The sequence below is a fragment of the Protopterus annectens genome, chromosome 9.part0, assembly GCF_019279795.1.
Source record: "Protopterus annectens isolate FY-2018-M chromosome 9.part0, PAN1.0, whole genome shotgun sequence".
NCBI classification, from domain to species: domain Eukaryota; kingdom Metazoa; phylum Chordata; order Ceratodontiformes; family Protopteridae; genus Protopterus; species Protopterus annectens.
Window position 1 is genome coordinate 1,221,561,917 of NC_056743.1, and position 15,236 is coordinate 1,221,577,152.

Consider the following 15,236-nt stretch of genomic DNA (forward strand, 5'->3'; position numbering starts at 1 on the left):
AAGGCTTTTGACTCAATCTCCCACTCGGGTATCATTGAGAAACTCTCCCAGCTGGGATGCAAAACATTATAGAAAATGATAATATTTATGGTCACATGTGATCACCCATTATGAACAGTTCAAAAACAGATGTGAGAAAACCAGATATAGTAGTCCATGAAAAGAAGACAAAAGTAGCAGTGATCATTGGAATTGCTACACCAAGTGACTACAGTGTCTTGTGTACAGAGAGATAAAATGAGGGCAATGTGGAAGAAGGATACGCAGACAGTTCCAATAGTAGTAGAAGCAACTGATCTTATAAAAAAGAATTTACAGTCTTACTTAGATATGTTACCAATACTTTTAACTCCTTATGAATTGCAGAAGGAGTCATTACTGGGCACATTGTGGGTGTTGCGAAGAGCACTTCTGGATACTATCAAAGACTGAAACAATATTAATTTCATGAATTTTAATCATACTTTGACTTAGGAATGGGGTCCATTCCCGTCATGGTATTAGAAACACAAAAGACTTGGAGAAATTAAACAGACTGGGGATTAACCCTTACTCATTACATAGGTAGCCAACTGCCTCACCAACAGAACACATAGTGTCAAAGTCGGTGACTCAACCTCTACCAGTAGGGCCATCACCAGTGGCATACCACAAGAATCTGTGTTGGGCTGTTTACTGTTCAGAGTTTATTTCTTAGAAGTCCAGGCTAAAGTAGATGGCTTATGGCTTATCAAGTTTGCTGATGACTGCAAATCCTGTGCAATCACTGAGTCCTCCAACAATGTTAACATATTACAGGAGGGGCTATCACAGGTAAATTATTGGTGCTAAAGCCACAGTCTACAACTAACTGCAAGTTCTCCACTTATCACAGCATTGACAACAACCTCCAAGCTCAAACCCAGTGGTGTGAGACTCGGGAACACAGGTCGATAGCAATATAAACTTCAACCACCAAGTTTCCACAGTGGTAAGGAATGCCTTCTATGTTGTGCACCTCATAAGTCAGGGCATCACATCCAGGTCTGAGGATGTTATAACACCACTGTACTTGACCTTCATCACTAATATAGTATAATGCTCCATTTTGCATGTACCTCACAAGACACTTGAAGCAGCTGCAGGGTTTCTCACAAAGAAATACAGGCCCAACAAACCATGCCATGACATATGTGGATAAATGGAAAGGCATGTCACAGTACTCTGTATCATATAGGCTGCTGAGAGGTGATTTGTGCCTGGCCTACAGGCCAGTCTCTGACCCTGCCCCGATGGAAATACTGCACATCCACAAATCTAATGGCACAAAAATCACTTGCTCTTGGGATCTTAATCTAGCCTGTGACATTAACAGAACATATTTGAGAGACAAATATAGCTGATGACATCAGCAAAGTCTGGTGAGGGGAAGATGGTAATAGCAGTACCCCACATAGTGGTGTAAGATGCTGTCTCTAAGGGTGGGAGGTTGGCATAATGGTTAAGGTGTTTACCTTACAGACACAAGGTGCAGGGTTTGATTCTTACATGGGGTAATTGGCTGGGCTTAAAAATGGCCCACAAGGGCACTTAGCCTGGTACTAATCTATGAACCTATAAACCTAATGTCAATGAAGTGAACAAACACACACACACACAAACACACACACACACACACACACATGACCCCTACCTATCTGAGTATACTGACTAGAGACCTCCATATTTAATGGAAGTGTCACAGCACAAGTCTGACTTGGAGAGTGTCGGAGAACACTTTATAAGTGATGACATCAGCTGTGTCTGGTGAGGAGATGTTAGTAGGACTGTCCCACATGCTGGTGTAAAATGTTCTTTCTAATGTCAACTACATGAGCAAACACACACACACACACACACACACACACACACACACACACACACACACACACACACACACACACACACACACACACACACACACACACACACTAGCCTGCAGTGAGGACAGAACCTCTACCTATCTAAGTACACCAACTAGAGATTGCTGTATTTAATGCAAGCACCACAACACAAGTCTGACTTACAGAGTGTCAGATAACAATTTATAAGTGATGACATCAACAGTGTCTGGTGAGGAGAAGATGATGATAGTAGTGTCCCACATGCTAGTGTAAAATGCTCTCTCTTATGCCAACCAAGTGAACACACACACACACACACACACCAGTTGCCTGCAGTGAGAACAGGACCCCTACCTATCTGACTACACTGACTAGAGACTGCAGTATTTAATGCAAGTGTTACAGCACAAGTCTGACTTGGAGAGTGTCAGAGAACACTTTATAAGTGATGAGATCAGTGGTGTCTGGTGAGGAGATGCTAGTAGAACCATCCCACATGCCGGTGTAAAATGTTCTTTCTAATGTCAACCACGTGAGCAAACACACACACACACACACACACACACACACACACACACACACACACACACACACACACACACACACACACACACACACACACACACACTAGTTGCCTGCAGTGAGAACAGAACCTCTACCTATCTAAGTACACCAACTAGAGACCTCTGTATTTAATGCAAGCACCACTACACAAGTTTGGCTTACAGAGTGTCAGATAATTTATAAGTGATGACATCAACAGTGTCTGGTGAGGAGAAGATAATAGTGTCCCACATGCTAGTGTAAAATGCTCTCTTTTATGCCAACCAAGTGAACACACACACACACACACACACACACACACACACACACACACACACACACACACACACACACACACACACACACATACACACATACACACACCAGTTGCCTGCAGTGAGAACAGGACCCCTACCTAAGTACACTGACTAGAGACCTCCATATTTAATGCAAGCATCACAGCACAAGTCTGACTTGGAGAGTGTCGGAAAACACTTTATAAGTGATGACATCATCGATCTCTGGTGAGGAGATGCTAGTAGGACTGTCCCACATGCCGGTGTAAAATGTTCTTTCTAATGTCAACCATGTGAGCAAACAGACACACACACACACACACACACACACACACACACACACACACACACTAGTTGCCTGCAGTGATAACAGAACCTCTACTATCTAAGTACACTAGCTAGAGACCTCTGTATTTAATGCAAGTGCCACAACACACGTCTGACTTAGATAGTGTCAGATAACAATTTATAAGTGTCTGGTGAGGAGAAGATGCTAATAGTAGTGTCCCACATGCTAGTATAAAATGCTCTCTCTGATGCCAACCAAGTGAACACACACACACACACACACACACACACACACACACACACACACACACACACACACACACACACACAAACACACACACACACTAGTTTTCTGCAGTGAGAATAGGACCCCTACCGATCTAAGTACACTGACTAGAGACCTCCGTATTTAATGCAGGCATCATAACACAAGTCTGACTTGGTGAGTGTTGGAGAACACTTTATAAGTGATGACATCAGCGGTGTCTGGTGAGTAGATACTAATAGGACTGTCCCACATACCGGTGCAAAATGTTCTTTCTAATGTCAACCACGTGAGCACACACACACACACACACACACACACACACACACACACACACACACACACACACACACACACACACATACACACACATTCACACGTTGACGCAATATGATTAGAAGATTAGAATCCCTACGCAAGTATACAGATTAGAGAACTCGGTACTTAATGCAAGCACCACAGCACAAGTCTGACTTTTACAAGACTGCAGGACAATTTATTTTATTTATTTATTTTATTTTACATTTGTTGACTGGGAGAGTCCGACTGAGCAAAAGCCCTTTTTCAGCAGAGGGCTGAGGAGAAAAGCTCCATATTATATATACAATTTTCCAATATCAAGGTAATTTAGAAACACACCCCATAATACATAATGTTTACAAATCAAAATGAGATTTTAACAGTACTATACTATGAATAAAAAGATGTATATGCCTAGGAAGTTACTTAAAATGTATGAGGTATTTGTTATTTAGATTATATGTTGTGTAGTACATGATCTGTACCAGTTTCTCAAAAGGTGCTTGCAGAGAAGGGGTAGGAAGATAGTTTAGAGGTGGTAAGTAGAATAAGGATGGAGTTAGTTGAAAAGGATAGAGGGTGATTAAGGGAGGGAAAAGTAAGAAGAAAGGTTAAAGATGGTTATTTTGTTGGAGAGAGATATTCAGGGGGGGTGTGAACAGTGGCAAGTCCAGTCCCTTTTAAAGTACACTTTGGTGGCCAATTTAAATTGTTTGTGATATGTGAGGAATCTGATTTCAAGTGGGAGTTTGTTCCATGCAATAGAAGGGTGGTAGCTATAGCTGTTGCAGCCAGATTTAGTCCTGGGTTTATAGATATATAATAGATCCTGGGTAGAGCTCTGGAGATGTCTTGTGGGAGATGAGGGAGGATAGAGCTGTACAGTAGGCTGGCTGAAATAGGATAGATTGTATGATTTGGAGCTGAGAGAGGAGAAGCAGATGGGGTAGTTCAAGCCAATTTAGGCATTTTAGGGAGAGACAGTGGTGGGATTTGTAGGTTTGTTGAGCTGCAAATCTAGCTATCTTGTTATAAGTAGACTCTAGTTTAGTAAATAGGGAGGAGTTGAGATTTGTGAGTATTTGGGAGCAATACGTTACGGAAGGTAAAAGGTAAGCATGGGTGAAAGTAATCCTAGCTTCAGTGATAAGAAATGTTTTATTTCTGTACAAGAGCCCTAGTTTCTGATGTTTTTATCTGATACAATTATTTACATGTAGGTCAAATTTCAATTGATCGTCGATGGTAACACTGAGGAGTTTTGCACTGGATTCTACTTCAATAGGGGTATTATTTAGGGACATTACGGAGAAGGAAGATTTGATGCAGTTAACAGTTTTGGGGAGAAAGAGTAACTTTTTTTTTTCTAGAGTTGAAGAGCTGGTTATTAGAGAGCCAAGTATTAACTGAATTAAAGGATGACTGGGTAGCTGATAGGAGTTCAGAGGGAGAGTTGGCAATGTTAATGACTGTAGAGTCATCAGTGTATTGCACTATGGAAGACTGTGGGCAAGAAGTATAGATATTAAAAACTAGTGACATCAGCATTGGATGTTTGACAAAATATGTTGGGAGGCCTGTACAACTGTCAAGATATTAACGATATGCATGTTACCAGATTGATGAGTGTGCAAAGTGTAGTGTTTCCACTGTGCAGGTATATCTTGCAAACAGCTGTCCCCATTACTACAAGTATTGGAAAATCTGAATGGATATTGTCAGTATAAAGATGTGCATGGTATATAAGAAAGTGTGTTTTATTTATTTCTGTAGTGGGTTGATATATTTGTGAACAAGTACTGAGACCAAGTTTCAAGTATATGGGTGCAGGTAACATGGTTGCAGTATAAATATGTGTTCTTTCCTTAAAAAGTGGATCTAATATTTTTAAATATGTATTTATATTCCAATTAAATAATTCTTTATTCAGCATTCACTATGTGTTACCTTAGCACAGTTTGTTTAAGTGGCATTACGTGGAGGTAACCACACCAATGAAGAGATGTTCACCATCACCTGGCATTGGTATGCAATGCCAAACTTCATGGAAAAATAGAGGCCAAAAATTAAAGGGCTTCATTCCTTTTTTTTTTTTTTTTTTTTACTTGTCTGTTGTGTGTGATTCTACATTTTTGACCAGATTAAAGGCATTCAAATCGGGTAGATAGGAAAGTTGTGAAATGAGGTGCAGGAATGGGGAAGAACATAGGAATGTACAGGAGAGAGGTAGGAAAGAACTATAGCTATCCACTTCTTCAACAATGTAAAATGAAAATATGTATAGAATATCAGCTGAATTTTGACTGTCTCCTCAACAAAAAGGGGTGACAACCATGGAATTGTGTTGTATAGCCAGTTGGACCAAATCAAGTGTGTCAAGAAGACATGTGTGCAAAGTGGAGAGTTATGTTTGGGACAATATTTTTTGTGAGAGAGGTGCCCATTTTTTTTATTTCAGTAAGAGATGAATGTTGGGTAAGGGACATAGGTATTTCTGGGTCAGGTAAGTAGGGTAGGTGAGGAAGCAGAAGTCAACAAACAGGACAAACAAGACAAAACACAGGGATGGTGAGGGACATGACCAATTGGGGGACACCATGATTGGCATAGGGAGGGGACAATAGATGCTCATGCCCATCAAACATGGCAACATTGACAATCTAGTCCTCACCCGCAGGACTGTCAACACTGTCCCCTTACATCGCTGGCTGTTAGACTGCTTAACATCTTCTCCTATGCACCATAAGTGAGAGAAGCCTTTCCATCCTACATAGGCATTCACCAATGGTGCTGTACATGACCCTACCCAGCAACCCTGAAATCTCCTAGTGGGTGATAAAATCCCCACCTCCACCACTACTCCCAGAGGGTACCACAGCACCTGCTGATAGGGTAGTGCTACCTGATGGGGAGAGCCCAGGTAGTGCAGGGCAGCAGAGGAAGCAGAGGCAGTACTGCCAGGTTGGGTCTCAGATGTGCTGGGTGTCAGTTCAGGAGTTGGTGGAATAGGGGCAGGCTGAGACATGGGGATTGGCCTATTTCTGTGTGCTGTAAAGCATTTTGTGATTTATCAGAGATGGATGACATGGAAAAGTTTTGACAATAAATAGAAAAAAAGAGAAATAAGGGTTGGGGTAATTAGTAACACCATGTGTGACATACAATGCATTACAACAGTAATAATGTATTATATCTCCACTTTTAAATTTAAGTATATTTCTTAACAACTACAAACTATAAGTAAGGATTGCTTAAACTAATCCTTGCAATGTGCATATAGTGCACATATGCTTGGTCCAATTATGCAGATTAACTTAACAGCATTGCCACTTGTGTTGAAATTAAATTATGTTAAATATTTTTAAAGGAGTTCTACTATATATTTGTTACTTCTGGTATTTGAACCCACAACTTCTAACTACAGTATTAGACTTGACTCCTACAGTTGGCTTGTGCTACAGACTGAAGCATGCATGTTTGCTTTTATAGGTAGGATATGCATTCTTACTTTCCTAGAACTGCCTAGAAGAGCAATACTTTAGTTAAAATAATAGCTTTGTTGTGGTAAATGCATATCCCTTGCTTCCCTCAGATCTCTAGATGCTCAGTATGGGCATCTCAATTTGCCATAATCTCTTGGTTGGCTGTGGAATAAAAAGAAAATAAGAAGAGAACAGCATTAAGCATACCAGTCTTGCATATATGCAGCTGCCTATCTAGTTTTAATTCTCTGTAGCTGTATACTTACACAACTGTGGGATGTCAGCAGTTCTGAACTCATCCAGCCACTGGTTGAGTGTATCTCTCTTGTGCATTTTCAGGACATTAAAATGATACCTACACTGTTCTACAGTGTGTGGAATGCTAGTTGCACTGTAGACAGCCTTGGCCAGGCTATTCCATGCCTCAGACTTGAACTGGGAGTATAGTCCCCCTGCAAGAGCCTTTGGCTTTGGCACTTTACAAATAGTCCATTGAAGATTCTGGACTCAACACCCCACCTCTACACCCTAAATTGGTTACCTTCCCTTCTACCACCAGACATGTCCAACCACAGAAAACAACAATAGTTAAGAATGATTTCCCACCAATGCATGTTAGCACATTTACTACTAGTGCACAAACCTGAACAACTATACCAACCGTGTTTGTGTGATGGTACGAGGAGAGTAACAGTTCCAAACAAAAGGAAAAAGCAGTTTTTGAAACTGGGAGGTTATTCTGACACTTGGCATTAGCTTGAAGGTTGTTTGCTGCTGTAACTGTTAGGTGATTTAACTTTGCAGACATGTACTTGTGGCATAAATGTTATGACCTGACACATTTTTGTGTGGCTTTACACACTGATAAAATTAAGACAAAACATTTTCTTCCACAGCGTTGATATTTCATCCTTGTCACAGAGGAAGTGCTTATCAGACACACTCATGAATTATATGTAAATACACATGACAAACTGAGGGGTTAATCATGTATGTGTGTAACCTAACAAGGTTCTGGTTTATACTTTCATGTGTGTATGAGTATTATTGAAGTCTGAAGGCCATCCAAGGCCAGAGAATACAATTATAATTACAGAAACACAAAAGTGTACCCTCAGTCACACAAATAATTCATATGAGCTCCACTGTTTTATACATAGTTATTGTTATTTATAATTATGTTTACATTTTTTATGTGTTTATTAAAAATTGAGTGTACAACCCTTAATAAAACTAGGAGTGTGTAATAATTTTTTCATGAGAATTTTAATATAAAGTGAAGTGGAACAACAGTAAAATCATTGGAAGTTGATGCATTAGAACCCATGATCATCTGTATTGCAGCCCGCACTTAACACCTGCTGCCATAGGAATAGTTAAAAAAAAATTTTGAACATTTTCATATTCATTATTAACTTCTGTATGTTAACCACTGCACAAAGCCGCTTACTGTGTTTGCCTGGTGCCCAACATACTTGATACAATGTATATATTATGAAATTGTCTACTGTCTGCTTCCTGTCTACAGTTGTTCTAGACCTGCAGGTGTTGAGAGAGGTTGCTAGCTGCCACACAATGCCATTTAGCGGGTTTGCTCAATGTAAAGCAAAAGATGCAACAATGTATCCTTTTTGAAACTGAGAATGACTGCATCCTGTCTGCAGGTGTTCTGTCTGCTTCATGTGTGGGTCATCATTCCAGGTTTGTGTGAAGTTAAGGAACGCGGAAACGTGAGAAGCAAAGCTAAACTTGTTTTACCCTTGTGAGGATTGTTTCTTAGGTTTCATCCCTAAAAGACAAATGTGGGACTTGAACAATGATCTACATATAGTATATACTGTGTGGATCACCATGTTTATCAGATGTGCTACACACATGTGGTTCACAGGTCTAGTTTGTGTACTGCTTACCATGGAACTACATTACATGACAAATATTGTATTTATCTGTTTCCTGTGTTTGCGCTAAGCTAGTATTAAAATAAATAACAAAAAAAAAAGAATATATGAAATAAACAACATTACAAAATAAATGTTAGTACACATGAAAGATTTTTACACAAATCTGGAATTGAACTCTCACACCAATGAACCTACAAGACACAGTAAGGGTGTCTTATCCCTCTTTACCACAGAAACAGCTTTGCAGCAGGAATGAAAATCATTGTGCATTCAAGCAAGTCCAAAATCACCCACAGTATTAACAAGACAGACAGTGTGTGTGCTGCCTGGCATCGGTATTACTGTATGTATGTGCATAGGATGTAGGTTTTAGCCCCTTAGGTGGTGAGCGTGTGTGCTATCCATTGCTTCCTGGCCAGTGCAAGGCCATATTGTGCATATCTATGTCTGCCTACATCCACAGTGGCTGCTGGTTCCCCCTCTGACTTCTCACCTGCATGTGGCTTTGGTGACCTTGCCAATGGTGGTGAGATGTGTGGCCCTTTCCCTTGCTATTCCTACTGAAGCTGTTTTGATAGGATAATGTTGTGGAGCATGGCACAGATGGTGAATATTTCAGCACATGTCTGGGGATTGTGCTGTATGGCTCCACCAGCTGTATCTAGGTACCGGAACCATGAATTTCAGCAGCCCAAACACATGCTCTATGTGCTATATGGTAGAACTCCTGCATAGTTCTGGCTCTGTCCTCAGGTATACGGGGAAAATATATGTACTCACTGGCATATTGCAGCATAGCATTCAGGAACTGATGAAAAATCCTGGATGCTGATGCCTGTGACACCCCCAGCATGTGCCCTGTTGGTCTCTTGAAGGTTTCTGTAGCTAAAATTCTAAGGGCTACACATAGCTTAGTCTCCACTGTATTGGTTCCCCTCAGTTTGCCCTTGCTGTCAGTATAGGATAACAAAGGTTGCAGAAACCTTGTAGTGTGTCTCTATCTATGCTGTAGCACTCTATAATTCCCACCTCATGCAGATTACGAAAAGTCAAACAGGGTCTAAAAACCCTTCTCCTTCTTGGCCGTGGTCTGTAGCAGCAGTAGGCTAGACATGGGCCTGCTGCACATACACATAAATAAGAGCAACAGCAGCCTATAATATTCTTTCTGTGTAGCCTAGTTTCTGTGGCTGTATTCCAATAGGTTTTGGAATTTGCAGAGTAAACCAGTACTGAGTCTACACAGTTGCTTTATAGCTTGTTGAATAGCTCCTCCATCTTGGATTGGTTAATTAGCATACAGTTCAGCTGCTTATGCTGTAATTAGCATGCCACTGTGCTTACCATGTTTGCGTGGCTCTACACGTCATGTAGAACTGCTTACTGAATACAAAACTGTGCGCTATCATGTGCGAGTCACACCATGACATGCACATGGTTTTAGCAGACTGTATAGGCTTTATTGAAAAATCCGTGGTGGTACAGCGGTAGCGTTGTTGCCTCACAGCAAGAGGTTCTCCAATTCAATTCTTGGCTGAAGTACGGGGAGTGCCTTTTGTGTGGAGTCTGCATGTCCTCCCCACGGTTGGATGGGCGTTTGAAAGACATGCGTAAATGGGCGTGTTTTTGTTGAAGGTTGGACATTGAGCTGGCACTTCAGCGTTCGTGAAAATCTACTGCCAATCATTAGCAGACCAGAGTTCCGCTGTGGTGTCCCCTAACCGGGTAAAGCTGAAAGACAAACAACAACAACAACAACATAGGCTTTATTGAATCTGTACCTTTATCTTTATTTTTATTCTGATTTTGCTTCCCTACTTCCTCTTTATCTCGTAGTTGGACAGTTTTTCCTCTCTGTATATGATCTTCAATTTTGTTTTCTTCTTCTTCATCCTTTTAGCTTTAAAGTACAATTTGTCCATGAATTCCCAATTTTGTTACATTTATAACATTTCATTTCACACCTTTTTTGCATCATGACAATTTTCTCACAAATATAACATTTCCTCATACCACAGTTACTTATCAAATGATAATCTTTTCCACAGAAAAAACATGTTTTAGGATGTCCCCAATATTTTACAATACACCTGTTACCTTCTACATTTATCATACTAGGGATATGAACATTTTTTTTTTCTTTTGCCATTTTCAGTTCAATATGACATTCCCATTCACCAGTCCATAATCCTCTGTTATTGTACACCTTGCTAATATCCATAACCTGTTTACAAAGCTTGCTTAAATGTCTCTTTAAAGTCCCATTTTCAACTTCACTTAGAAATTGAACATGTATTTTCTTTTGTGTTATGCTGTGAAATGCTTTAACTACATAAGAGTTACATAAATAATGTCACAAAAAGTTTCATTATGAATAAGAATAAAAGCTCTTTCTGCGTGAGCCTTCACTCCCAATGGAGCCATTAAATTACCCCAAATGTCATACCTATCCATTTATTTTTATCCTTGTTTTGAATTCTTACCATATATTTCCCTTGTTGACATTTCCTTTCATGTGTACATCTGTTATCACTTTCTCTGCAGATTTAAACAGTCTCAGCATATGATTTCTTTTTCTGACAGTCCTCTGTAAAAATGGTTTCTGATTCCTTGTATTGGATTTTTGTCCATAATTCCACCCAATTAAACATCGTTTCCACTCTCTGGTTTGCTCTGCAATAACAATTCACCCAAAATATCATCCCACAACCGTCCTAACTTAAGGAATGTAATAAAACATCCATTGTTGTTTTGAACATTTGCTTCTGATAAAACAAACAAATCCTGCCGAGCCTCAAGCATCACACTAGCATACACCTCTATGCTGTCTTCCATCTTAGATCTCCTGGAGTGCTGTTCTCCCAGCCATCATTGCACTAGGACCAGAACAAGCACTCCCCTAATAAGTCGGGGAAGTTCCCTGATGTCTTGGCCAAATTTTCCCTAGTAGTATAAATACCACCTCTGATCTCCCCTGGAAAGTGACTGTGAGCCTAATGGGGGCACCCCTATCAACAAAGATAAATAAAAAATGAAAATAAATAAAAAAAAATGAATGCATGTACAGCATCACTCCAGAAACTATATAATTATCCAACAGTGACTAAAATTTCCCCATGTCCAGGCTAAGTAATGGAGCAGATATAACCACTAAATCAGCATCATCAATATAATCGATAAAATAGTGCTTAAGGTCCAATCTGGACAAACTGAGATCAGATGTTTAGATGTGCATCCATAGGTGGATGAATGGACAGATCAATGCTCATAGGCAAACTGACATTAGACTAACACCCTTACCTGGATGGATGACCTGACCAATAACAAGGTGACTGCAGCTCTGAATCAGCTGTGATGGATGAAAGATTACATCTCTCCAGACAAATGATGGGATTCAGCATCACCCCCAAAGAGGTGGAAAATTACTTGAAGTTGATGTCACCAAAACAAGATGTCTACTTCTGAAATACTAAAAGCAACCAACTAATGGCAAGGGTAGAATGGAGGACTCTTCATTGAGATGAACTCAGCTGCACATGTATTCATACCAGTCAAAAAATGACGCTGTGTCTCCAGAGAAGCTGTCCTCAGCACCCAAGTAAATTTCGACTCTGCTGAATTTCTGAAGGAGGAGAGGAAATACTATTTCAGACTGAAATAAGAACAATGACAATATCACTGTGAATTACTGAACATTAACTTTGTTAAGAGGAGTACACTGATGATTAAACCTTTAACCCAGCATCAGAATATATTATAATTGAATATTTGGGAATTGGGAAAACCTTCATATAGTAATGACTCAGTATCTAAGTACAGTTGCCATCAAAGGTTTCTAACATATAGGTACACTGAGTCTGCATTACGAATATTGTGCATTTTACAGGCAGCAGATGAAGCAGTTGTGCCTGCTGCATTACTGCATGCACATATAAATGATTCTCTCCACAGTATCTAATTAAGCATATGCAGATGTTAACGTGCATAATCTGTTACGCACATACATTTGGAATTGTATACCTGGTAGATGTATCATTATCTCAGTTCAAGAAGCAAGAAAAAACATTTGACATTTGAAACCCTTTGCCAGTTTGGCATGTCATCATTGTTATGGTTATGCAATATAAATAATTCATTCAGATGCAATAGTACCCACTATGTACATTCTCTTAAAGTATTTACAGTGAAACTCCATCAAGAAAATGAAAAAAGGTATGTTTTGCATACTATATTGATATTCTGTACAGTATACTATAGCCTCAGTATTACACTAAGTGCTTATTATTTTGTAATTTTTTTACCTAACGTAGGCCTGATGCCAATTGCTAAATTGACGTAATTATGCTTTTCAATATGTCTGCCTTTGTCACCAGTGTATTTTGTGTCTCATAACTTGACAATGTCTAAATGCAACAAATCAGGTTATTTCTTTCTACATTCAGTTGTGATGGTAGTGCCACAAGCCACTGACCTTGTAGTTCTTAAACTGTCCCTAGCAAAAGTCTCAGTGTTTCTTTTTTGCTGGAATACTCTTGTTTATGCTAGCAGTAAGCTGCTATAAGTTTGTTTGCAGCATATTTAAATCTTATTCCAGACAAAGGTAACCTACAGGTTTTTATTATGCATTCAGAATTATCAGGAGCGGCCTTAGGTCAACTGGTGTTCTAGGCAAAGGGGCTCCACAGCCCCCCCACCACACCACCCGGTGCCCCCATCCTAGTCCATGTACACCAAATAAACACTGAAAAAGTGCCCCTGCTAGAGTGGTGCCCTAGGCGGCTGCCTAGTTGGCCTTTGCCTAAGGCCGGCTATGCACACTATCCCCTGCACTGTTTAATTAGTTGCAAGGAATAGCAGCTCTGCTGAGTTATCCCTGAGACTTCACACCTCATAGACCAGGTAAGGCAGCTTCAGTCAACTACTAGCATTCCATGCTGTTTTTCTTTTTTTTTTTTTCTAGTCACATGCATAACAACAAACACTTAAGTGGCCAAAAAGAAGAGCACTTAATAGTTTGTTATATAGTGTTGCAGTATAACTTATCTCTGTTCTTTATATACATATTTTACCTACAGCTAACACTTTGAAAAACAATTCCATTTAGCTCTTCTGTGTGCTTCAAAATACTTTAGAAAAGTTGACTAACACCAGAAACTACAGGAAAAGTATGGTCTCCCTTTGCCATGTAGTCTTAGACTAATTCCTTTATTAAACAATGCAAAACTTGAATAGGAAAGTGATGGTAGAACCTTTATGATCTGTGACAGTAAAAAAATCAAGAAAATGAAAGGTATTTAAGGGTTTCTGGGCTCTAAACTATACAGAAGAAATATTATGAGAAGTGAAAATAACTCGGAGATGAGGTTAACTGCATCGCCAGTGTCAGAGGCTGAAAACGTTGCACATCCAAGCTTTATGCTGAGATTATAAACTTGTGTGTTCTGTTCCCATACAAGGTATCTGAATTTATTTTCAAGTACTGACACTGTAGTGGAGAAAAATGCGGGGGGTGTATTCTTTAGGTACCATCTGTCTGATATGGTGGTAGCGCAGATGGATGTGAAAGGTTCCTCTCATTTATTGCAAAGCGTATTGACTGTTATTAATCAGGTCTCAACAAAAACAAACAATAAAAGTAAATATGCTGCTTCTTCTAAAACACACAAACTTAAATTTCCACTACTTTTAAGAAAGCAAAAATAGTTCTGAGATGATGGTAACTGTATTGTCAATGTCAGAGGCTGAAGAGGTTGCACATCCAACTTTGATGCCAAGATCAGAAATCTGTGGGTTCTGTTCCCATACCAGGCGCCTGAATTTATTTTCTAGTATTGACACGGTAGTGCAGAACAGTATGGGGAGGGTGTATTCCTTAGCTGTGATCTCTCTGATATGGTGACATTCCACTGAGACACACAAGGATTGGTGGGGAGGATTTAGTGAGTATAGGTATGGGGATTCACAAGCAGTAAGAAGTAATGAGGTGATTTCATGGATGTTACAGTCATAATCTAGTAAGCAATTTTTATGTATCTATGAGAAGACAGAATGCAGAAATCTGACTAGCTGTCTCTATTATTACTTTGGAGTTAACAACAAATGGAAGTCCCCTTGCTCTGCATATCACTACCTTAGTTACAGTGACCTGTTTCCGGGGCACAACAAGGATATAAAGGGTGGGAAGTATTAAGTGTCAGAGATTACAGTGCAGTTGTGTTAGTAGACATCATTATCTTGAGTCATTGTTTAATACTCAGTGGAGGCTACAACAGGATGAAACAAACTGGCCAAAGCCTCAA

The 15,236-nt window shown here is 39.8% G+C and overlaps 1 protein-coding gene across 1 annotated transcript in view; it reads left to right on the forward strand.

Moving 5' to 3' along the window:
• The window catches only part of LOC122810640 (extracellular calcium-sensing receptor-like), a 121,482-nt gene that overhangs the window by 82,989 nt on the left and 23,257 nt on the right, over window positions 1–15,236 (forward strand). The window lies entirely within an intron of this gene.